The sequence below is a fragment of the Rutidosis leptorrhynchoides genome, chromosome 2 (genome assembly GCF_046630445.1).
Source record: "Rutidosis leptorrhynchoides isolate AG116_Rl617_1_P2 chromosome 2, CSIRO_AGI_Rlap_v1, whole genome shotgun sequence".
Classification (NCBI taxonomy): Eukaryota; Viridiplantae; Streptophyta; class Magnoliopsida; order Asterales; family Asteraceae; genus Rutidosis; species Rutidosis leptorrhynchoides.
Genome location: NC_092334.1, coordinates 68,184,410 through 68,210,131, shown reverse-complemented (window position 1 = coordinate 68,210,131; position 25,722 = coordinate 68,184,410). Strand labels below are relative to the sequence as shown.

General features: G+C 32.4%; 2 non-coding genes across 2 annotated transcripts; both read left to right on the top strand.

The window, feature by feature from the left end:
• The first annotated feature begins 16,132 nt into the window (after nucleotides 1–16,132).
• LOC139895419 (small nucleolar RNA snoR2/U65) lies at nucleotides 16,133–16,288 on the top strand. The gene has a single exon (XR_011775871.1). It is a non-coding gene; the product is annotated as a small nucleolar RNA snoR2/U65 (small nucleolar RNA).
• A 48-nt stretch (nucleotides 16,289–16,336) lies between these two features.
• Nucleotides 16,337–16,420, top strand: LOC139895410 (small nucleolar RNA snoR77Y). Its single transcript, XR_011775862.1, has one exon. It is a non-coding gene; the product is annotated as a small nucleolar RNA snoR77Y (small nucleolar RNA).
• Nucleotides 16,421–25,722: the final 9,302 nt, after the last annotated feature.

The window sequence follows — 25,722 nt, the reverse complement described above, 5'->3', positions numbered from 1 at the left end:
TGAATTTTCGTATGCTTCATGTCTTAATTCTTCTAATTCGTTTAGTTGACTTAATCGTAGACGTCCAGCTTCATGTAAATCAAGATTACATGTTTTCAAAGCCCAAAATGCTTTGTGTTCAATTTCTACTGGAAGATGACATGCTTTTCTATAAACAAGTCTAAAAGGTGTGGTTCCAATTGGAGTTTTGTAGGCTGTTCTAAAAGCCCAGAGTGCATCCTCCAATTTAATGGACCATTCCTTCGAATTTGATCCTACGGTTTTCTCTAGAATACGTTTTAAAGCTCGGTTGGTATTTTCAACTTGTCCACTTGTTTGTGGATGATATGCGGTGGAGATTTTATGAGTTACTCCATATCTTTTAAGAACTTTCTCAAGTTGATTATTACAGAAATGAGTACCCCGATCACTTATTAAAGCTTTCGGTGTTCCAAACCTTGCAAAAAGACGTTTTAAAAAGTTGACTACAACTCGTGCATCGTTAGTTGGGAGAGCTTGTGCTTCCGCCCATTTAGATACATAATCAATGGCTACGAGTATATATAGATTATTATGAGATTTTGGAAATGGACCCATAAAGTCAATACCCCAAATGTCAAATACTTCACATACTTGGATGACATTTTGTGGCATTTCATCACGTTGACTTATTTTTCCGGTCCTTTGACATGCATCACAGGATTTGCAAAGAAGGTGTGCGTCTTTGTAAATTGTAGGCCAATAGAATCCAGCTTCATAAACTTTTCTTGCTGTTAGTTGAGGCCCATAATGCCCTCCTGTTGGTCCTGTGTGACAATGGTTTAAAATTTTACTAGCTTCATTTCCAAATACACATCGGCGTATTATTCCATCGGGACAACTTTTAAACAGATGTGGATCTTCCCAGAAATAGTGTTTTATATCACTGAAAAATTTCTTTCGTCTTTGGTACGATAATCCTTTTTCAAGGAATCCACAAACTAAATAGTTTGCATAGTCTGCAAACCATGGGATTTCTTTATAATCTATCTTCAATAGATATTCATCAGGAAAGTTGTCTTGTATGGCCGATTCATTCAGAACTTCTAATTCGGGATTTTCAAGACGAGAAAGATGATCAGCGGCGAGATTTTCTGCTCCTCTTTTATCTCGGATTTCAATATCAAACTCTTGTAAGAGTAAGATCCAACGGATTAATCTTGGTTTAGCATCTTGTTTTGAAAATAGGTATCTAAGAGCAGAATGGTCGGTATAGACCACCGTTTTTGCTAGAACGAGATATGATCGAAATTTGTCAAAAGCAAAGACAATAGCAAGGAGTTCTTTTTCAGTAGTTGTATAGTTCATTTGTGCTCCTTGTAACGTTTTACTAGCATAATATATAGGTTGAAATCGTTTTTCAATCCTTTGTCCTAAAACGGCTCCCATTGCAAAATCACTTGCATCGCACATTAGTTCAAATGGTAGATTCCAATTTGGTGTTATCATGGTCGGTGCATTAGTGAGTTTTTCTTTAAGAATATTAAAAGATTTTATACACTCATCTGAAAAGATGAATGGCGCATCCTTTTCTAGGAGTTTATTCATAGGAGTGGCAATTTTAGAAAAATCTTTTATGAAACGTCGGTAAAAACCGGCATGCCCTAGAAAACTCCTAACTCCTCTAACATTTGTGGGATGTGGAAGTTTAGCAATTACATCTACTTTAGCTCTATCCACTTCAATTCCTTCTTTTGAAATTTTATGTCCAAGAACGATGCCTTCTTTAACCATGAAATGGCATTTCTCCCAATTAAGTACTAGATTTGATTTTTCGCATCTAATTAGCATTCGTTCCAGATTAACTAGACATGATTTAAATGTATCACCGAAGACTGAAAAGTCATCCATGAAAACTTCCATGCATTCTTCTATCATGTCATGAAAAATCGCCATCATACACCTTTGAAAGGTTGCAGGGGCGTTACAAAGTCCAAATGGCATGCGTTTGTAAGCAAAAGTACCATAAGGGCACGTGAATGTGGTTTTCTCTTGATCTTCGGGTGCTATTGGAATTTGAAAATATCCGGAAAATCCATCTAGAAAACAATAGTAACTATTTCCGGCTAATCTTTCCAACATTTGATCTATGAAAGGTAAGGGAAAGTGATCTTTTCTGGTGGCGTCATTTAATTTTCTATAATCAATACATACACGCCATCCTGTTACAGTCCTAGTAGGAATAAGCTCATTTTTCTCATTTATAATGACAGTCATGCCACCCTTCTTAGGCACGCATTGAACTGGGCTTACCCATGGACTATCAGAGATTGGATAAATTAAACCTGCATCTAGCAGTTTAATAATCTCTTTCTTAACTACATCTTGCATATTAGGATTTAGTCTTCTTTGGCGTTGCACATACATTTTATGACCTTCTTCCATAAGGATTTTATGTGTGCAATACGAAGGACTTATTCCTTTAATATCATGAATCTTCCATGCAATGGCTGGTTTATGAGCTTTCAACACAGAAATGAGTTGTGATTTCTCATTTTCAGTAAGAGAAGACGATATTATTACAGGTAATTCAGATTCATCATGTAAATAAGCGTATTCCAAATGGTTTGGAAGTGGCTTTAACTCTAATTTCGGAGGTTCTTCTATCGATGATTTATATCGATATCTATCTTCTTCTTTTAGCATTTGAATTTCTTCTGTTGTTGGTTCATATCCATTAGCTATAAGTGTAGCTAACATTTCAGCTTCATCAATTGGTTCATTACCTTCTCCTAAAGAACATTCTCCTGTTCCTTGTAATTCTGGAAATTCTTCTAATAATTCTGCATGTGCATCTATAGTTTGAATATAATAACATGTATCATCTGCAGATTGTGGTTGTTGCATTGCTCTATCAACTGAAAAGGTAACACTCTCATCCTCTATACTTAGGGTCAGTTTCTTACCGAACACGTCTATCATTGCTTTAGCCGTGTTTAAGAATGGTCTTCCTAATATGAGAGGAACTTGAGAATCTTCTTCCATCTCCAAAACAACAAAATCTACTGGAAATACTAAAGTACCAACTTTAACTAGCATGTTCTCCATTATCCCTCTAGGATATTTTATTGATCTATCGGATAGTTGTATGCTTATTCTGGTTGGTTTTAATTCTCCAAGGTCTAGTTTAGCGTATAGTGAATACGGCATTAGATTTATACTAGCACCTAAGTCTGCCAATGCTTCTATTGAACTAAGACTACCCAGAAAACATGGAATTGTGAAACTTCCTGGATCAGATAGTTTTTCTGGTATCTTATTCAACAGTACTGCTGAACAATTAGCATTCATAGTAACAGCCGAGAGTTCTTCCATTTTCTTTCTATTCGTGATTAGATCTTTCAAGAATTTAGCATATCTTGGCATTCCTGAAATCACATCAATGAAAGGAAGATTTACATTTATCTGTTTAAACATATCCAAGAATTTGGATTGCTCGGCTTCAAGTTTTTCTTTCTTCATTTTACTCGGGTAAGGAAGTGGTGGTTGGTATGGTTTAACATAAGGTTTATCCTTAACTGTGTTATCTTCATTAACCTTTTCAACTACCGGTTCTTTTTCCTTATCTTGATCAGGTTGTGGTTCTTGTGGAGTAGGAATAGTTTCATCAGAAGTTACAGGTATTTCAGGTGATTTAAGTGTTGTACCACTTCTTGTGGTAATAGCTTTAGCTGTTTCATTCCGGGGGTTAGCATTTGTATCGCTTGGTAAACTTCCCGGTTTTCTTTCACCTATTAACCTTGCTAGGTTACTTACTTCTTGTTCCAGATTTTGAATAGAAGCTTGTTGATTTCTAAATGCTTGAGCATTTTGTTCATTGGTTTGTTTTTGAGATGTGAAAAACTGCGTTTGAGTTTCAACTAGCTTTGTCATCATATCTTCTAAATTCGGCTTTTTATCATCGGTTTGTTGTGGTGGTTTGTTTTGAAAATTTGGTCTTTGCTGATTGTAAGTATTATTGGATACTTGTTGATTGCTAGGACCTTGTTGGTTATTGTATGGAATATTTCGGTTATAATTCTGGTTTTGATTGTAAATCGGTCTTGGCGGTTGATAATTATTCTGATAATTATTTCCAGGCCTTTGGTTTATGTATGAAATATTCTCTCTTTGTTCCATTGTTAATTCAATACTTAGACAATCTTTTGTCAAATGTGGTCCTCCACACTGCTCACAACTAATTCGTATTGAGTGAATATCTTTAGTCATCTTTTCCATTCGTCTCTCCACATCATCTATCTTTGCCGAAATGGAATCTAAGTCATGGCTAGAATCGGCTCTAGCTGCTTTAGATGATCTAATGATGTCTTTTTCTTGGTGCCACTCATGTGAGTGGGAAGCAGTATTATCAATAATTTTGTAAGCATCAGTTTCGGTTTTCTTCATAATAGAACCACCAGCTGCTATATCTATGTCTTTCCTTGTAGTGATGTCGCATCCTTGGTAGAATATTTGTACTATTTGACAGGTGTCTAAACCATGTTGCGGACATCCTCTTAATAACTTTCCATATCTTGTCCACGCCTCATATAGAGTTTCATTTGGTTTCTGTGTGAACGTAACAATTTCTGCTTGAAGTCTTACGGCTTTAGATGCAGGAAAGAATTGTTTAAGAAATTTGTCAATTAAAACATCCCATGTATCGATCGCCCCTTCAGGTAACGATTCCAACCAATCTTTGGCTTCTCCCTTTAAAGTCCAGGGAAATAACATGAGATATATCTGTTCATCCTCCACTTCTCGTATTTTAAATAGTATGCAGATCCTATTAAAGGTACGTAGATGTTCATTTGGATCTTCCTTCGGCGCACCACTAAATTGGCATTGATTAGTCACCATGTGTAAAATTTGTCCTTTGATTTCATAATCTGGCGCATTAATGTCTGGATGAGTAATTGCGTGACCTTGGCCAGTGCGTTTAGCTCTCATTCGGTCTTCCATACTTAAAGGTTCCAGATTCTCCATAATTGAATTTGTTGAATCGGTATCACTAGATGCTTCAGATTTAATGGTTCGTTCCTCAACAATCTCTGTTTGAATGATTGGTGGTTCCGGAGGAAAGTTTAGTGGTTCAGGATCTATGAACCGTTCCTGAATATTTTCCGGATTCTCAATTGTGAGGTCGGGTTCAAAAAATGGATTATCGGAAATTTGAACTGAAGTACTTGGTTGACTGGATGATGATTCTAAAGAAAAATCAACGGCGGTTATATTTGTTAAACGATGTCTTGATCGAGTTACAGGTGGTGAACGTACAAAAGGTGATGAACGTCTTGCTCGGTGCATTCACTGAATATCCTATTAGTTTTTAAAAAGGAAAGAAAAATTATAATAAGTTATCCAATTAATAGACTTTTCTGATTTTGCCCACGTTTCGAATAGCCAAAAGATGCAGCAGAGGGGCAGGATTCGTTTGGTCTCAATATAATTGAGGACTGTTTGGCTCCAATAACCCGGTCCACGTACAAATCCAACTATTACTACGAACCAGAAAATTTTGATGTCTATTAATTTAACCACTCAAAATAAATTTTCGTAATTTTAAGAAATTTAGATAAGAAGTAGAAAAAATTCTAAGTCCTAAAAACTAGAATAGCGAGAAATAAGAGAGAAAAAGATTGCGCGTCGAAAAAGGTAGAAAAAGAAAAAAAAATGGTTGAAAAATAAAAGGTGACGGAAAAATAAAAGAAACTTATAAAAACTTAAAAATACTTGACTAACCTAACCTTATTACTACAACTAACTTAAAATTATAATCGCAAATTGAAATTACTAATTGAAATGATAATTGGTACATAGTAAAAGGTCTAAAAATATTAAAGCTTACAAGGAAAAACTAAATCCCAAATGGAAATAACTTAAAAAAGAAACTAAAACTTAAAAAGGCGTCGCAAAATTCTAAAGCACCTAAATCTTAGTCTAAAGAAAAAGCACTTAAGGAATTCTACGGCAAAGCCTAAAAATCTAGGAGTAAAAATAACTATAGCAAAAACTAAGTTTAAAATTAAATATGAGCTAAAAATACAAATATTACGCTACAACGATTAAAAAGGGACAAAATATAAAAGTTATAAAAAGTTATAAAAATATTAGATTTTATAAAAATATTATTTTTATATTTTTTTTTATATTATAGTATTAAGTAAATAAATAATAAAACTTAAACAAAAGTAAAAATAACTAAATAAATTAAAAACTTTAATTATAATAATAATAATAGTTTTAGGGTTTTAGTAATAATAATTAAATAATATACGTAATAAATGCGGAATTAGGGTTTGGATGTGGCCTGGTCAACCCCTTCATGCGAGTCGCATGGAATAAGGGGGTGGGTCATGCGACTCGCATGAACACCCTGAACTGGTTCAATTGGACTGGTTCAAATGACAGGTCACGTAATTATTTAATATTTATTTTTAATTTCTGTTTTATATATAATATAAGATATAAATATATAATTTAAATAAAAACTTAATAAATTACTAAAATAAAATACAAATACTTTAATATTTTTTAAATAATAAAGAAAAACTTAAAATACACTTTAAAATATATATATATATTTTTTTTTTCGATTTTAAAAGATTTTTTAATTTTTTAAACAAAAATATAAATTTTACAAAAACAAATTATAACTTAAAATTTAAAAATATGGCGTTTCGCTTCGGCGTTCCCCGGCAGCGGCGCCAAAAATACTTGATGTTTGAGCTAAGGGGTATAAAATACTATTAAATTTTAGCAGAAAATACTATTAAATACGATACAATTTTACACAAGATATTTATTTATTTATAGAATGGATATACTTAAACCTTGCTACAACACTTATAGGCAGTGTACCTAATCGTACAGTAGTGTAGTTTTTAGTAAGTCCGGTTCGTTCCACAGGGAAATCTTTAAACAAAGCTCAACGCTATATTAGTTTACTTTTATAAAAATACAAACATATATATAAGTAATATTATTATTATAAAGGGGGGTTTTTACCGTTTAATGACCGGTTTGTCGATTTTAAGATTTTAGTCGCAGTTAAAATCTAATGTAAAATATAAAATAAATACAAGACTTAAATTAAAGCGTAAAGTAAATAACGATAATGAAATTGCGAATAATAAAAATGCGATAAAATAAAATTGCGATAATTAAAAAGTGCAATTAAATATAAAATAAAGGAAATTAAATATGAAATAAAAGAATTATGCTTATTTAAACTTCCGTAATCATGATGTTTGACGTGTTGATTTTAGTTTTATGCCCATGGGTTAATTGTCCTTTGTCCTGGATTATTTAATATGTCCGTCTGGTTTTTGTCCATAACAGTCCATCAGTCATAAATATAAAGTGCGAGTGTCCTCATCAAATTATTCTTATACCCGAAGTTAAATATTCCAACTAATTGGGGATTCGAATTGTAACAAGGTTTTAATACTTTGTTTAATGAATACACCAGGTTATCGACTGCGTGTAAACCAAGGTTTTACTACTTTGTTAACAATTACACCAATTACCCTTGAATGTAATTTCACCCCTGTTTTAATTATTCTAGTGGCTATTAATCCATTCCCGTGTCCGGTTAAATGAACGATTATTCGTACATATAAATACCCCGCCCATCGTGTCCGATCGAGTGTATATGGTAATTTATAGGGACGCCCAATTGTAAATCTTTATATTAACATTAACAAACTTTCATTTAGTTAAACAAATATAAAGCCCATTAATAGCCCATAGTCTAGTTTCCACAAGTGTCGTTCTTTTGTCCAAACCCCAATTATGGTACAAAGCCCAATTACCCAATTTTAGTAATTAGCCCAACATCATGATTACTTCGTTTTAAATAAGCATAATAATAACTTAGCTACGAGACATTAATATAAAAAGGTTGAACATAACTTACAATGATTAAAAATAGCGTAGCGTTACACGGACAGAATTTCGACTTACACCCTTACAACATTCGCTAACATACCCTTATTATTAGAATTATAATTAAAATTAAAATTAAAATATAAATATATATATATATATATATATTACGTATATATTGAGAGAGATGAAATAAGATATGAAATTTGATCAGAATTCGGTTTGCTTTATAGCCAGAGTAGAATTTTGGGGCTCCGCGACTCGCGGCAAAAACCCCTTCAATCTCCGCGAGTCGCGGAGATAGTATTTACAGCTCAGTCCTTGGAGTTTTCTCTGCCGACGGTTTTTTATATATAAATATAATATATATATAATTAATATAATTAATTATATATTATATTATATTTATATACATAGTTAACTTGTAATTTTTAGTCCGTTGCGTCGAGCGTTAAGAGTTGACTCTGGTCCCGATTCCGGATTTTCGAACGTCCTCTCGTACAATTTAATATCTTGTACTTTGTGTTTTGAATCTTGTACTTTTGTAATTTCGAGATGTTTCTTATCAACAATTGGAACCTTTTTGATTGTCTTTTGTACTTTTGAGCTTTTTGGTCGTTTGCGTCTTCAATTCGTCGAATCTGTCTTTTGTCTTCACCTTTTATTATTTAAACGAATATCACTTGTAAATAGAACAATTGCAACTAAAAGCTTGTCTTTCTTGAGGAATAATGCTATGAAATATATGTTCGTTTTTAGCATTATCACTTATGTACACAACAGGGTAAAACAATGCATTTTCAAAGACTGGCATTAAGTTCAGCAAAAGCAACTAATTTTGACGACAAGATGCAAAATATATGTGAAATAACAACAAGACGGAATGAACAAATGATGTGCACCATTTATCATTCAGCAAACAAACGCCAATATATTTGGAAACTTTGGTAAAAATTTAATCATTTTCACACAAATCACCCTCAATAATTTAAATTGTTACTGATTTCTTGCAAATGAGGGCATTGCAAGATCTTAAGTGTGGGAAGGGGTTAAATTCTTTCGGATTTTAAAATTTTTATCTTAAACACTTGGTTACCATTAAAAATACTAGTAAAGCAGTAGTTGTATTAGAATCTAGTGCTCTCTGATAAAAAAGAACAGCCCTAGTCTTATATACTGACTACCCAATTCTAGTAAAATTTTTCAAAATTTTCAATTAAATGAATTCAAATCATGTTTATACATATTTATGAACGATAAAACTAGGTTTTAACACCGAAATTATTGTTACCTCGGAAAGGACATAAATTGAGAAACAAACTAAAATGTTAAAATTCATTTAAAATGGAATAGAGGACGATAAAAAGGAAAATAAAAGCCAAGTGTGGGAAAATTTACCAAGTTATCTTAAACATATGTCACATATATCTGTAACAAATAACTGAAAATACTTTTGCTTTGGACTAAACTAAACTGTTTTTACCCGATGAAAGAAAAGAAGAGATGGATCTACACGATGAATCAATTCCATCATTAAAAGGAAGTAAAGTCTTCCGAAAAAGACACGCGCTTCTTGATTTAGGTCATGAAGTTGTCGTCCAGACCAGCTGTAGGTTGACGAAAAATCTAGAAAAGTCATCACTAAAATCAGCAGGAAATCCACGGACCTCAGCATTAAACAGGGTCGCCAAGTGGTCGGATTTATCCTAACCATGAGAAGGATTTATCTCGTACAATGGGGGGGCACCATGCAAATTAGCTGGATAAGACTAATGAATCAGATCCCCAGAAAGGATAATCTCCTTAAAGATTAAAAATCAGCTTTTAAGACTGATATTACTCAATCCTAGAGATTGACCTTAAAGATTGAGAATTCAAACTCATGGAATTCAATGATATCTAAACTCGAGCTTGAACGAGAAAATATTTTGATCAAAATTATAAACCGATTTGTTTTCTGAAAACCCTATTTTCAATGCGTTCATTACCATTGAACGTAAAATCCTAGGAATTCACCTGGAATTCATTAGGTCACCTGAACTAAATCGGGTGTCAACCGTAAGAACGGTGGTTGCATAGCATGGTCAAAGACAGGACCTTGTGCCATACCGAAAAATTATGAGGGTGAGCTTTACTATTGCTCCTACCAAGGATAGTAATTGCGTCCGACACGTTATAGACCATAATCAAAAGCATGTCACGGGACATTGCCTTAACAGTTGCTTGTTCAACGCTTTCCTTTACAACCGGACGGTAGTTTACCGAAAGGTAATATACGGGACAAGTAAACTGGACGTGTTGCTTTCCAAATACAAGGTTAGCAAGTGGGTGACACAAAACCGCAAGTTTTGAGCTAAAATTTTCAAATCTGAAACCCACCAAACCCACAAAAATATTTTGCAAACACCGGTAAAGGGTTATTCCGGAAAACTTATCTAGGGTAAAAACTAGATTTAATTTTCAAAAGATCAAATGTTTTCATAAAGATCCAATTTCCTTAATGGATCTAAATTTTTATAGTCATGTGGGACTGTAAACCATATCGTTACTACCATTGTTTATACCGCCGTATAGAAATCACTGATGTATAAAGTGTGAAGAATAAAGAAGTGATTCTAGTATTTCAAGACGATATTGCTTGAGGACAAGCAACGCTCAAGTGTGGGAATATTTGATAATGCTAAAAACGAACATATATTTCATAGCATTATTCCTCAAGAAAGACAAGCTTTTAGTTGCAATTGTTCTATTTACAAGTGATATTCGTTTAAATAATAAAAGGTGAAGACAAAAGACAGATTCGACGAATTGAAGACGCAAACGACCAAAAAGCTCAAAAGTACAAAAGACAATCAAAAAGGTTCCAATTATTGATAAGAAACGTCTCGAAATTACAAGAGTACAAGATTCAAAACGCAAAGTACAAAATATAAAATTGTACGCAAGGACGTTCGAAAATCCGGAACCGGGACCAGAGTCAACTCTTAACGCTCGACGCAACGGACTAAAAATTACAAGTTAACTATGTATATAAATATAATATAATATATAATTAATTATATTAATTATATATATATTATATATATATATTATAAATCGTCGGTAAACAAAGAGCCAAACTCCTCTGAGCTGTAAAAGTAACCTCCGCGACTCGCGGAGTTTGAAGGCAAAATTCACCGCGAGTCGCGGAGCCCCAAAAAACGAAAATCCCTATAAAGCCAACCGAATTCTGATCGCAAATATCAATCTATTTCTCTCTTCTCTCATATATACGTAAAATATATATATATAATTTATATTTTAATTTTAATTATAATTCTAATAATAAGGGTATGTTAGCGAATATTGTAAGGGTGTAAGTCGAAATTCTGTCCGTGTAACGCTACGCTATTTTTAATCATTGTAAGTTATGTTCAACCTTTTTACATTAATGTCTCGTAGCTAAGTTATTATTATGCTTATTTAAAACGAAGTAATCATGATGTTGGGCTAATTACTAAAATTGGGTAATTGGGCTTTGTACCATAATTGGGGTTTGGACAAAAGAACGACACTTGTGGAAATTAGACTATGGGCTATTAATGGGCTTTATATTTGTTTAACTAAATGAAAGTTTGTTAATGTTAATATAAAGATTTACAATTGGGCGTCCCTATAAATTACCATATACACTCGATCGGACACGATGGGCAGGGTATTTATATGTACGAATAATCGTTCATTTAACCGGACACGGGAATGGATTAATAGCCACTAGAATAATTAAAACAGGGGTGAAATTACATTCAAGGGTAATTGGTGTAATTGTTAACAAAGTAGTAAAACCTTGGTTTACACGCAGTCGATAACCTGGTGTATTCATTAAACAAAGTATTAAAACCTTGTTACAATTCGAATCCCCAATTAGTTGGAATATTCAACTTCGGGTATAATAATAATTTGACAAGGACACTCGCACTTTATATTTATGACTGATGGACTGTTATGGACAAAAACCAGACGGACATATTAAATAATCCAGGACAAAGGACAATTAACCCATGGGGCATAAAACTAAAATCAACACGTCAAACATCATGATTACGGAAGTTTAAATAAGCATAATTCTTTTATTTCATATTTAATTTCCTTTATTTTATATTTAATTGCACTTCTAATTATCGTACTTTTTATTTATTGTTATTTAATCGCACTTTTAATTATCGTACTTTTTAATTATCGCAATTTTATTTTATCGCACTTTTATTATTCGCAATTTCATTATCGTTATTTACTTTACGCTTTAATTTAAGTCTTGTATTTATTTTATATTTTACATTAGGTTTTAACTGCGACTAAAGTCTTAAAATCGACAAACCGGTTATTAAACGGTAAAAACCCCCTTTATAATAATAATATTACTTATATATATGTTTGTATTTTTATAAAAGTAAACTAATATAGCGTTGAGCTTTGTTTAAAGATTTCCCTGTGGAACGAACCGGACTTACTAAAAACTACACTACTTTACGATTAGGTACACTGCCTATAAGTGTTGTAGCAAGGTTTAAGTATATCCATTCTATAAATAAATAAATATCTTGTGTAAAATTGTATCGTATTTAATAGTTTTTCCTAGTAAAATATAAACTATTTCGTATACACCTCGCATAACATCAAATTCCAAAAGTTCTAGTTTCATAAAATCAAGAATACTTTCAAGTTTGCTAGCTCACTTCCAATCTTGTAAGGTGATCATCCAACCTCAAGAAATCTTTGTTTCTTACAGTAGGTTATCATTCTAATACAAGGTAATAATCATATTCAAACTTTGGTTCAATTTCTATAACTATAACAATCTTATTTCAAGTGATGATCTTACTTGAACTTGTTTTCGTGTCATGATTCTGCTTCAAGAACTTCGAGCCATCCAAGGATCCATTGAAGCTAGATCCATTTTTCTCTTTTCCAGTAGGTTTATCCAAGGAACTTAAGGTAGTAATGATGTTCATAACATCATTCGATTCATACATATAAAGCTATCTTATTCGAAGGTTTAAACTTGTAATCACTAGAACATAGTTTAGTTAATTCTAAACTTGTTCGCAAACAAAAGTTAATCCTTCTAACTTGACTTTTAAAATCAACTAAACACATGTTCTATATCTATATGATATGCTAACTTAATGATTTAAAACCTGGAAACACGAAAAATACCGTAAAACCGGATTTACGCCGTCGTAGTAACACCGCGGGCTGTTTTGGGTTAGTTAATTAAAAACTATGATAAATTTTGATTTAAAAGTTGTTATTCTGAGAAAATGATTTTTATTATGAACATGAAACTATATCCAAAAATTATGGTTAAACTCAAAGTGGAAGTATGTTTTCTAAAATGGTCATCTAGACGTCGTTCTTTCGACTGAAATGACTACCTTTACAAAAATGACTTGTAACTTATTTTTCTAACTATAAACCTATACGTTTTCTGTTTAGATTCATAAAATAGAGTTCAATATGAAACCATAGCAATTTGATTCACTCAAAACGGATTTAAAATGAAGAAGTTATGGGTAAAACAAGATTGGATAATTTTTCTCATTTTAGCTACGTGAAAATTGGTAACAAATCTATTCCAACCATAACTTAATCAACTTGTATTGTATATTATGTAATCTTGAGATACCATAGACACGTATACAATGTTTCGACCTATCATGTCGACACATCTATATATATTTCGGAACAACCATAGACACTCTATATGTGAATGTTGGAGTTAGCTATACAGGGTTGAGGTTGATTCCAAAATATATATAGTTTGAGTTGTGATCAATACTGAGATACGTATACACTGGGTCGTGGATTGATTCAAGATAATATTTGTCGATTTATTTCTGTACATCTAACTGTGGACAACTAGTTGTAGGTTATTAACGAGGACAGCTGACTTAATAAACTTAAAACATCAAAATATATTAAAAGTGTTGTAAATATATTTTGAACATACTTTGATATACATGTATATATTGTTATAGGTTCGTGAATCAACCAGTGGCCAAGTCTTACTTCCCGACGAAGTAAAAATCTGTGAAAGTGAGTTATAGTCCCACTTTTAAAATCTAATATTTTTGGGATGAGAATACATGCAGGTTTTATAAATGATTTACAAAATAGACACAAGTACGTGAAACTACATTCTATGGTTGAATTATCGAAATCGAATATGCCCCTTTTTATTAAGTCTGGTAATCTAAGAATTAGGGAACAGACACCCTAATTGACGCGAATCCTAAAGATAGATCTATTGGGCTTAACAAACCCCATCCAAAGTACCGGATGCTTTAGTACTTCGAAATTTATATCATATCCGAAGGGTGTCCCGGAATGATGGGGATATTCTTAAATATATGCATCTTGTTAATATCGGTTACCAGGTGTTCACCATATGAATGATTTTTATCTCTATGTATGGGATGTGTATTGAAATATGAAATCTTGTGGTCTATAATTATGATTTGATATATATAGGTTAAACCTATAACTCACCAACATTTTTGTTGACGTTTTAAGCATGTTTATTCTCAGGTGATTATTAAGAGCTTCCGCTGTCGCATACTTAAATAAGGACGAGATTTGGAGTCCATGCTTGTATGATATTGTGTAAAAACTGCATTCAAGAAACTTATTTTGTTGTAACATATTTGTATTGTAAACCATTATGTAATGGTCGTGTGTAAACAGGATATTTTAGATTATCATTATTTGATAATCTACGTAAAGCTTTTTAAACCTTTATCGATGAAATAAAGGTTATGGTTTGTTTTAAAATGAATGCTGTTTTTGAAAAACGTCTCATATAGAGGTCAAAACCTCGCAACGAAATCAATTAATATGGAACGTTTTTAATCAATAAGAACGGGACATTTCAAACACTCGACCAAAGAGGGGATAAGGAATGATTACATTTGCCCCGAAATACTTCATTTATGCTTAAGTTTGAAACCGCACCTAAGCCCCACCATTTATAGACCCGAACTCAAATATCCATTGCATGACGACAAAAGATTAAAGTATGCTCAATGGTTTCCACATCATCATCACATAAAGAAGATCTAACGGAATCCAAATCTATATCTCTTTTATCAAGTTCGATACGTACCGGAATCCGCCTTTTTAATACCCACAAGTTTTAACGATTAATCATCGTACGTGTTCATTTTTATCTATTCCTTAGTATGATTTTGTTCAATTCTACCTTCTAAAGTTCTATACTATCATATATACAGCTCAATGATTATTTTCTTGTAAGAATTATAATTAGGTCTCGAGATTTTACATGGAAAATTATATATTAAATTAATACTACGTATTAATTAATTAATAATATTACATTGGAGCAAAAGTGGGTTACTATTCCTCAATAGTAACCCAAAACATTTTAACCTTTAAATATTAAGTAAAACATTTTAACCTTTAAATATTAAGTACCTTATCTAAATAGCGAAGACATCAGCGGTTCAATAGCCTGGAGTGTGTGTTGATTAGCGGAGGGTTCTGGGTTTGAATACCATGAATGCCTTCCATTTCTATCTTTTTCCCCATAACAACTATCCAGCCCATTTGGCCCAATTGGGTCAGCCCATATTCTTGTTAATTACAAATTTCAAAACTTAAGAACATTATGAGTTTTATTAAATGCAGCTTAACGTGTGTCTCGTAGTATACATTAACAAAACCTAAATAGTAAAGGATTGTCCATTTGATAATAAGAAATTATTTACATTTGTCGTCTCAACATTATTTTGAGTTTTAGGACTTGAAACAACACTACCGAAAAGGATCGTGTATTTTATGTCAAGAAAATAAAATTGAAGTTTAAAAATGTAAATATTATTTTGAAATTTAACTTCGATGACATGTGCCGGCTTATGGCCCATATGATATCTCGACTATAATATGCACATATCACAACTAAAAGGCCTTTACTAGACCGAGATCAAAACGGGCTTTAGGCAGCTTTTTAATGGGCCGACTAACCCCTAAATTATTGTTCTGAAAATTAGGGTTTACAATCACAGTTCTCTACATATACACCATCCTTCGTTTTCTTATACCGCATTCATATCTTCAGCTGTTTACATTATCTGTTCATTTTTCTGAATTCCTAAATGCATTCTGATGTTGTTTTTAGTTAATTTTTTTTTTCTATTCTTTTTCATTTGAATTTATTTGATAAATTGATAAACGATACAAAATTTATCGTTAAGGTTCGATGCCATATCGACGGTAGCCAAAAGTTGCATTGACCGAAGATGCTATGATTGAACCGATAACAAGCTTTTGTGCCTTTTGCATTTTTATAGGAACCTGTGAACTGATTTGTTTCCGTTCATTCACAGAGCCGTTTTATGTGATCACATTTCTATTTTCTTGTTAATTTTTAATTTTTTTTTATTAAATTCAGAAAATGAAGCCGATGATGATTTATAAATAAAAATGTTGGAATTACCGACTGAAATCACATTGATGATAACTAGGCTGCCTGAGGCTTCTTCTAAGAATTTGGTTTAATTGAATTGATAATAATAGTTTCCCTAAATTGTTTTTGTAAAAGTAAGCTAGTTTGTAATGTTTAATATTTAGTGATATCTTTGCAAAATCTTTTCAATTGGATATGAGTGTGATCAGTTACAACCAAAACTTCGATCCAAATAACAGTTTATTTTGTTTCATTTATAAGCATAGTTCTAGAATATCAAATATTCAAAAGACAAGTTTACATTTCAAACAATTGGATTAGTTTCTTACCAAAGGAAAACTAATTTATATCTCGCTAATATCAAATTAGATAGAATAGAATAAAGGGTATTGGCATATTATTTTGTGTATTAGAGTAGAGATTCTAATATTAAAGTAATCAGGATCATTTAAGTATAGGGGATGATTCTCACACACACTTTTTTGATTCTTACACACCAATTGAGTATTATTAGAAGGGTAAAAGGTTAAAATAGGTGTGTGAGGATCAAAAAAGTGTGTGTGAAAATCATCTCTTTTTAAGTATAAGATAAGATTTAATATTAAAAAGTAATCTAATTAATGTCTCTTCTGTGGAATATTTCGAGTTCGGCGATCAGTGAAGATTTTAATATTAATGTCTCATCTCAAAAATATTAGATTTTAAAAGTGGGACTATAACTCACTTTCACCAAATATCACTTCGTCGAGAATTTGACTTGGCCACTGGTTGATTCACGAACCTATAACAATATATACATATATCAAAATATGATCGAAATATATTCACAATATTTTCTTTATTACGTGTTGATGATTTTTAGTTGTCCAGTTAGCGGTTCGATTTAGAAGTCCACAATTGATCGGACATAAATAATTTAATATATATATCTTGAATCAATCCACGACCCAGTGTATACATATTTCAGTATTGATCACAACTCAAACTATATATATTTTGGAATCAACCTCAACCCTGTATAGCTAACTCCAACATTCACATATAGAGTGTCTATGGTTGTTCCGAAATATATATAGATGTGTCGACATGATAGGTCGAAACATTGTATACGTGTCTATGGTATCTCAAGATTACATAATATACAATACAAGTTGATTAAGTTATGGTTGGAATAGATTTGTTACCAATTTTCACGTAGCTAAAATGAGTAGTTTTTATCAATTTTGTTTTGCTCGTCATTTCTTCGTTTCTAATCCGTTTTGAGTGATTTAAGCGGCCACGGTTTCGTATTGAACTTGACTTTATGAAACTAAACATAAAAGGTATAGGTTTATAGTCAGAAACACAAGTTACAAGTCGTTTTTGAAAGAGGTAGTCATTTCCGTCGAAAGAATGACATCTTGATGACTGTTTTGAAAAACATACTTTCACTTTGAGTTTAACCATGATTTTTGGATATGGTTTCATGTTCATAAGAAAAATCATTTTCCCAGAAGTATAGCTTTTAAATCAAAGTTTTTCATAGTTTTTAATTATCCAAACCAAAACAGCCCCCGGTTGTAACTACGACGGCGTAAATCCGGTTTTATGGTGTTTATCGTGTTTTTGGGTTTTAAATCATTATGTTAGCATATCATATAGATATAGAACATGTGTATAGTTGATTTTAAAAGTGTAGTTAGAAGGATTAACTTTATTTGCGAACAAGTTTAGAATTAACTAAACTATGTTCTAGTGATTACAAGTTTACCACTTTGAATATGATAGCTTTTCATGTATGAATTGAATGATGTTATGAACATCATTACTACCTTAAGTTCCTTGGATAAACCTACTGGAAAAGAGAAAAATGGATCTAGCTTCAACGGATCCTTGGATGGCTCGAAGTTCTTGAAGCAGAATCATGACACGAAAACAAGTTCAAGTAAGATCATCACTCGAAATAAGATTGCTATAGTTATAGAAATTGAACCAAAGTTTGAATTTGAATATTACCTTATATTAGAAAGATATCTTACTATAAATAAAAAAGATTTCTTGAGGTTGGATGATCACTCTACAAGATTGGAAGTAAGTTAGCAACCTTGAAAGTATTCTTGATTTTATGAAACTAGAACTTGTAGAATTTATGAAGAACACTTAGAACTTGAAGATAGAACTTGGGAGAGATCAATTAGATGAAGAAAATTGAAGAATGAAAGTGTTTGTAGGTGTTTTTGGTCGTTGGTGTATGGATTAGATATAAAGGATATGTAATTTTGTTTTCATGTAAATAAGTCATGAATGATTACTCATATTTTTGTAATTTTATGAGATATTTCATGCTAGTTGCCAAATGATGGTTCTCACATGTGTTAGGTGACTCACACGGGCTGCTAAGAGCTGATCATTGTAGTGTATATACCAATAGTACATACATCTAAAAGCTGTGTATTGTACGAGTACGAATACGGGTGCATACGAGTAGAATTGTTGATGAAACTGAACGAGGATGTACTTGTAAGCATTTTTGTTAAGTAGAAGTATTTTGATAAGTGTCTTGAAGTCTTTCAAAAGTGTATGAATACATATTAAAACACTACATGTATATACATTTTAACTGAGTCGTTAAGTCATCGTTAGTCGTTACATGTAAGTGTTGTTTTGAAACCTTTAGGTTAACGATCTTGTTAAATGTTGTTAACCCAATGTTTATAATATCAAATGAGATTTTAAATTATTATATTATCATGATATTATGATGTATGAATATCTCTTAATATGATATATATACATTAAATGTCGTTACAACGATAATCGTTACATATATATCTCGTTTCAAAATCATTAAGTTAGTAGTCTTGCTTTTACATATGTAGTTCATTGTTTAATGATATGTTTACTTATCATAATATCATGTTAACTATATATATAACCATATATATGTCATCATATAGTTTTTACAATTTTTAACCTTCGTGAATCACCGGTCAACTTGGGTGGTCAATTGTCTATATGAAACCTATTTCAATTAATCAAGTCTTAACAAGTTTGATTGCTTAACATGTTGGAAACACTTAATCATGTAAATAACAATTTCATTTAATATATATATAAACATGGAAAAGTTCGGGTCACTACATCTAATCCATATACCAGCGACCAAAAACACCTACAAACACTTTCATTCTTCAATTTTCTTCATATAAGTGATCTCTCTCAAGTTCTATCTTCAAGTTCTAAATATTCTTCATAAATTCTACAAGTTCTAGTTTCATAAAATCAAGAATACTTCCAAGTTTACTAGCTCACTTCCAATCTTGTAAAGTGATCATACAACCTCAAGAAATCCTTGTTGTTTACAGTAAGATATCATTCTAAATCAAGGTAATACTCATATACAAACTTTTATTCAATTCCTATAACTATAACTATCTTAATTCGAGTGATAATTTTACTTGAACTTGTTTTCGTGTCATGATTCTGCTTCAAGAACTTTCAAGCCATCCAAGATCCTTTGAAGCTAGATCATTTCTTGTCACTTCCAGTAGGTTTACCTACTAAACTTGAGGTAGTAATGATGTTCATAAAATCATTCGATTCATATATATAAAACTACTTTATTCGAAGGTTTAAACTTGAAATCATTAGAACATAGTTTAGTTAATTCTAAACTTGTTCGCAAACAAAAGTTAATCCTTCTAACTTGACTTTTAAAATCAACTAAACACATGTTCTATATCTATATGATATGCTAACTTAATGATTTAAAACCGGGAAACACGAAAAACATCGTAAAACCGGATATACGCCGTCGTAGTAACACAGCGGGCTGTTTTGGGTTAGTTAATTAAAAACTATGATAAACTTTGATTTAAAAGTTGTTCTTCTGGAAAAATGATTTTTCTTATGAACATGAAACTATATCAAAAAATCATGGTTAAACTCAAAGTAGAAGTATGTTTTCCAAAATGGTCATTTAGACGTCGTTCTTTTGACTGAAATGACTGCCTTTACAAAAACGACTTGTAACCTGTATTTCCGACTATAAACATATACTTTTTCTGTTTAGATTCATAAAATTAAGTTCAATATGAAACCAAAGCAACTTGAAACACTCAAAACGGATTTAAAACGAAGAAGTTATGGGTAAAACAAGATTGGATAATTTTTCTTGTTGTAGCTACGTGAAAATTGGTAACAAATCTATATTAATCATATCCTAGCTAACTTATATTGTATTACATGTATTATAATATATTATGTAATCTTGGGATACCATAGACACGTATGCAAATGTTTTGACATATCATATCGACCCATGTATATATATTATTTGGAACAACCATAGACACTCTATATGCAGTAATGTTGGAGTTAGCTATACAGGGTTGAGGTTGATTCCAAAAATATATATACTTTGAGTTGTGATCTAGCCTGAGACGTGTATACACTGGGTCGTGGATTGATCCAAGATAATATATATCGATTTATTTCTGTACATCTAACTATGGACAACTAGTTGTAGGTTACTAACGAGGACAGCTGACTTAATAAACTTAAAACCTTAAAACGTATTAAAAATGTTGTAAATATATTTTGAACTGTCATAACCCGTCCTTAACCATAAGAATGTGTTAGATAACGTATGATTTCATTGCGAGGTATTGACCTCTATATGCGACATTTTTAAAAGAACAACTGCATATATTTTACATTACAAACCATAATTCTTATTTTGATACAAGCTTTAGACAAAATAAAGATGATTATCGTTTAGCGATAATCTTAGACTTACAAACTTTACATGTGATGATAACAATACGATTTCTAGCATATTTTACATTACAAATCCTCCGATATGCAGTTTTATTTTTGACACAAATATGCATACTCAAGATCTTGTTTAAATTCAACATGTTGCAGCGGAAGCTTCTAATTATCACCTGAGAATAGACATGTTTAAAACGTCAACATAAAGTTGGTGAGATATAGGTTTAATGCCGGCAGCGATATAAATATAGACCACAAGATTTCATATATAAACATTTTAATAAAAATATTCTAAGTGGTTGAGCACTTGGTAACCATACTTAACATTTAATCACGTCGCATATTCCCTTTATTATGAAATCTTACTACACCGTACCAAGTGTAGTCACAAAACGAAGTACTGTGCAACCGTTGAATACTGGTCGTCCAGTCCGGTTGGGGTTGTCAGGCCCGATAGATCTATCAACAGGATTCGCGTTTACAATACCGCTGTAAATAACAGTTACCAAGCTACAGGGAAGTATGCCAGTGGTACAACTCAACGTAGAATATATTTTTCAGTTACTTGTGTCCATAACGTAAAACATAAAATACATGTATTCTCATCCCGAAATACTTAGAGTTTAAAAGTGGGACTATATACTCACTTTTGTCTTGAAGATATGTAATTTCGACTTGGTCTCCGATTGATATCACGAACCTATCCATATATAGTTTATCAATATATTTCTATTTTAAACAATCGTCACATATATATACTTTTTATACTTTTAATAGTTTTAATAATTTCTTAGTCCGTAGTTAGCAGTCCGATGTTAGTAATTCAATTTTAATGGTTCATTTTTAGGTGTTTAATAAACCCCCAATGAAATAAATAAAAACCCCCATCGTATATGTATTGGTCGAGATTAATCTTGACCCACGGTACCGGTGTTGTCAAATGACGTGTTGCGTACATAAAGTACCGGTGTTGTCAAATGACGTGTTGCGTACAAACATGGGATCTTATGATTAATCTTCTCGTGTTGTTTACGGGTGATCCTGAACCATATAAAATTGAATTATGAGTACATATATATAAAATATCATGTTATCTTAAAAAGATGTGATTTATTTTAATTTTCTCCAATTAATCCCGAAGTTAAACTAGTCTTGGATAGCCAATTTTGTTTCGGTCATAGTTTCTTCGTTACAACTCCGTTTTCGTTGATTCAACTTGCCATCTCCTTGGATCGAGTTCCTCTTTAAGACTATGAACTGTAAATATCTTACTTTGTATTCAAAATCACACGGCATAGGTGAAACTTTAGTGAAACTTATGAAGTTAAACCTTTTCCTTTATGTAGGCAACCTTAAATGATTATTTTTCTAAAAATACTTATACTTTGAATTAAATCATGAAATTTTTATGTGTTACCATATTCATAGTAAAAATCATTTTTCCAGAACATAAACCTTCAATTCAAAGTTTAAGATGGTTTTTAATTATCCAACCCAAAACAGCCCCCGGTTACACTCCGACGTCGTAAAAACAGTTTTTAAGGTGTTCTTTGAAAAATCAAGTTATACCTTGTTAAATTAGCATATATTTAAGTTATATTACAGGTCTTGAAGTATTTTAAAAGTTAAGTTAGAAGGATCTATTTAGTTTGCAAACAAGTTTGAAAACATTCAAACTATGTTCTTGTTGTTAAAATTGTATACCACAAAATATGATAGCTATATATATATGAATCGAATAAGGTTATGAACATAGATACTACCTCAAGTTCCTTGGACAAGGTTTCTGTAAAAGAGGAGTAAGAACCTAGAACCAAAAGGGTGATGGAATTGGATGAAAGATTGGAAGTAAGTTTGTGTTCTTGGAAGGATTTCTTGAAGTGTTTTTGTAAGGTTTTCTTATGAGATTTAAGTGTTGTTTTTGAAGCTAAATGATGGAGAAAATGCTTGGAGATGATCAAGTATGAAGTTAAGAGTATTTTGAGAGAGAAATGAAAGTGTAAGTATGAGAAAATGGGGTGAAGAAATGGTGTGCATGCATAAAAACGTTTTTAGGTTATAAAGGAAAAAAAAGATACCTAACTTTGTTTTCTTGCTAAATAATTCATGCTACTTGACAAATGGTTGGTTCCACATGTTTCTTAATCATTTAAGGCTGCTAAGGAGCAGATTTTTATTGGTATATACCAATAGTAAATACATCTAGAAGCTGCGTATGATACGAGTACATATACTCTAGATATACGTATAGAAATTTTGTGAAAAATGGAATGAGGATTCAAATATAGCTATCTTTTGTGAATACACTTATATGGTTTTATGTATTTAAGTTCTTAAAAGTGATTAAATTCATTACTTATACGATATATGTATAAACATTATAGGTCATAAGTATTTAAGTCAAATAACGTTGCGTATGGTTATCGTTTTGAAAACTTAAGTTAGTAGTTTCAAAATATACATATAACTTATTGTTATTAATACAAAATGAGATATTAAAACATTCTTAGATCATGTTAAATATGTATATATACATATATATACACAAACGTATAATTATCATATGTTATATAGTTCGTGATATCATCGGTTAAACTAGACGGTCAAACGTTGTGTAAAACTCTTTTCAAAAACATAAATCTCAACAATTTGGATTGCTTATCATGTTGGTAAGGTTTAATTTATGTAAATATTAATCTTACAAGTATAGAATGATCGAAAAAGTGCGGGTCATTACAGTACCTACCCGTTAAATAAATTTCGTCCCGGAATTTTAAAATTGTACCTATTTTGCGTCATCGGGAAACAAGTGTGGATACTTTTGTTTCATTTGATCCTCTCGTTCCCAAGTAAACTCGGGACCCCTTCGAGCATTCCAACGAACCTTAACGATCGGTATGTTGCTCTGCTTGAGCCGTTTAACTTCACGATCCATGATTTCGATTGGTTCTTCGATGAATTGTAGTTTCTCGTCGACATGGATTTCTTCAAGAGGAATGGTGAGGTCTTCCTTTGCAAGACACTTCTTAAGGTTTGAGACGTGAAAGGTATTATGTACTCCGGCGAGTTGTTGCGGTAACTCGAGTCGATAAGCTACCGGTTCAATGCGTTCGATGATCTTGAACGGGCCTACATACCTTGGGTTTAGTTTACCCCTTTTTCCAAAACGTATTACACCTTTCCAAGGTGACACCTTTAACATAACCATGTCACCGATCTGAAACTCTAATGGTTTCCTTCGAACATCGGCGTAGCTCTTTTGGCGACTACGGGCTGTTTTCAATCTCTCCTTGATTTGTACTATCTTCTCAGTCGTTTCGTGTATGATCTCGGGACCAGTTAATTGTCGATCTCCTACTTCGTTCCAACAAATAGGAGATCTACACTTCCTTCCGTACAATACTTCGAATGGCGCAGCTTTAATGCTCGCATGATAACTATTATTATACGAGAATTCTGCTAATGGTAGATATTTATCCCATCCGTTTCCAAAATCGATTACACATGCCCTGAGCATGTCTTCAAGAGTCTGAATCATTCTTTCACTCTGCCCGTCGGTTTGCGGATGATACGCGGTACTCATATCCAAACGAGTTCCTAGGGCCTCCTGTAGTGATTGCCAGAACTTTGATGTAAATCTACTATCACGATCGGATATAATGGAAATAGGTATTCAATGCCTTGAAACAACTTCCTTTATATACAATCGTAATAGTTTCTCCATTCTATCCGTTTCCTTTATAGGCAAGAAGTGTGCAGACTTGGTGAGACGATCAACAATCACCCAAATGGTGTCGTATCCCCAGGCAGTCTTTGGTAACTTCGTGATGAAATCCATGGTAATACCATCCCATTTCCATTCTGGGATTTCTGGTTGTTGAAGTAACCCTGACGGCTTCTGGTGTTCAGCTTTGACTTTGGAACAAGTTAAACATTCCCCAACATATGTTGCAACGTCTGTCTTTAAATTAGGCCACCAATAATGTGTCTTAAGATCTTGGTACATCTTTCCAACTCCAGGATGTATCGAATATCTTGTCTTATGTGCCTCGTTCAATATCAACTTCCTTAATCCACCCAACTTCGGTACCCAAATACGATTTGCAAAATATCAAATTCCATCTTCCCGCATAACGAGTTGCTTCTCATACTTCTTCATTATTTCATTTCCTATATTTTCTTTAGTAAGTGCTTCTCGTTGAACTTCTTTGATTTGTGAGTTGAGATTCATGCGAATTTTTATGTTCATCGCTCGTACTCGAATTGGTTCTCGTTCCTTTCTGCTTAAAGCATCGGCCACCACGTTCGCCTTCCCGGGATGATAACGAATTTCACAATCATAGTCGTTTATTAACTCGACCCACCTACGTTGTCTCATGTTCAGCTGTTTCTGATCAAAAATATGTTGAAGGCTTTTATGATCAGTAAACACAGTGCATTTAACCCCATACAAGTAGTGTCTCCATATCTTCAATGCAAACATGACTGCTCCCAGTTCTAGATCATGCGTCGTATAATTCTGCTCGTGAATCTTCAATTGTCGGGATGCGTATGCAATAACTTTCTTTCGTTGCATAAGAACGCAACCAAAACCTTGTCGCGAAGCGTCACAATATATTTCAAAA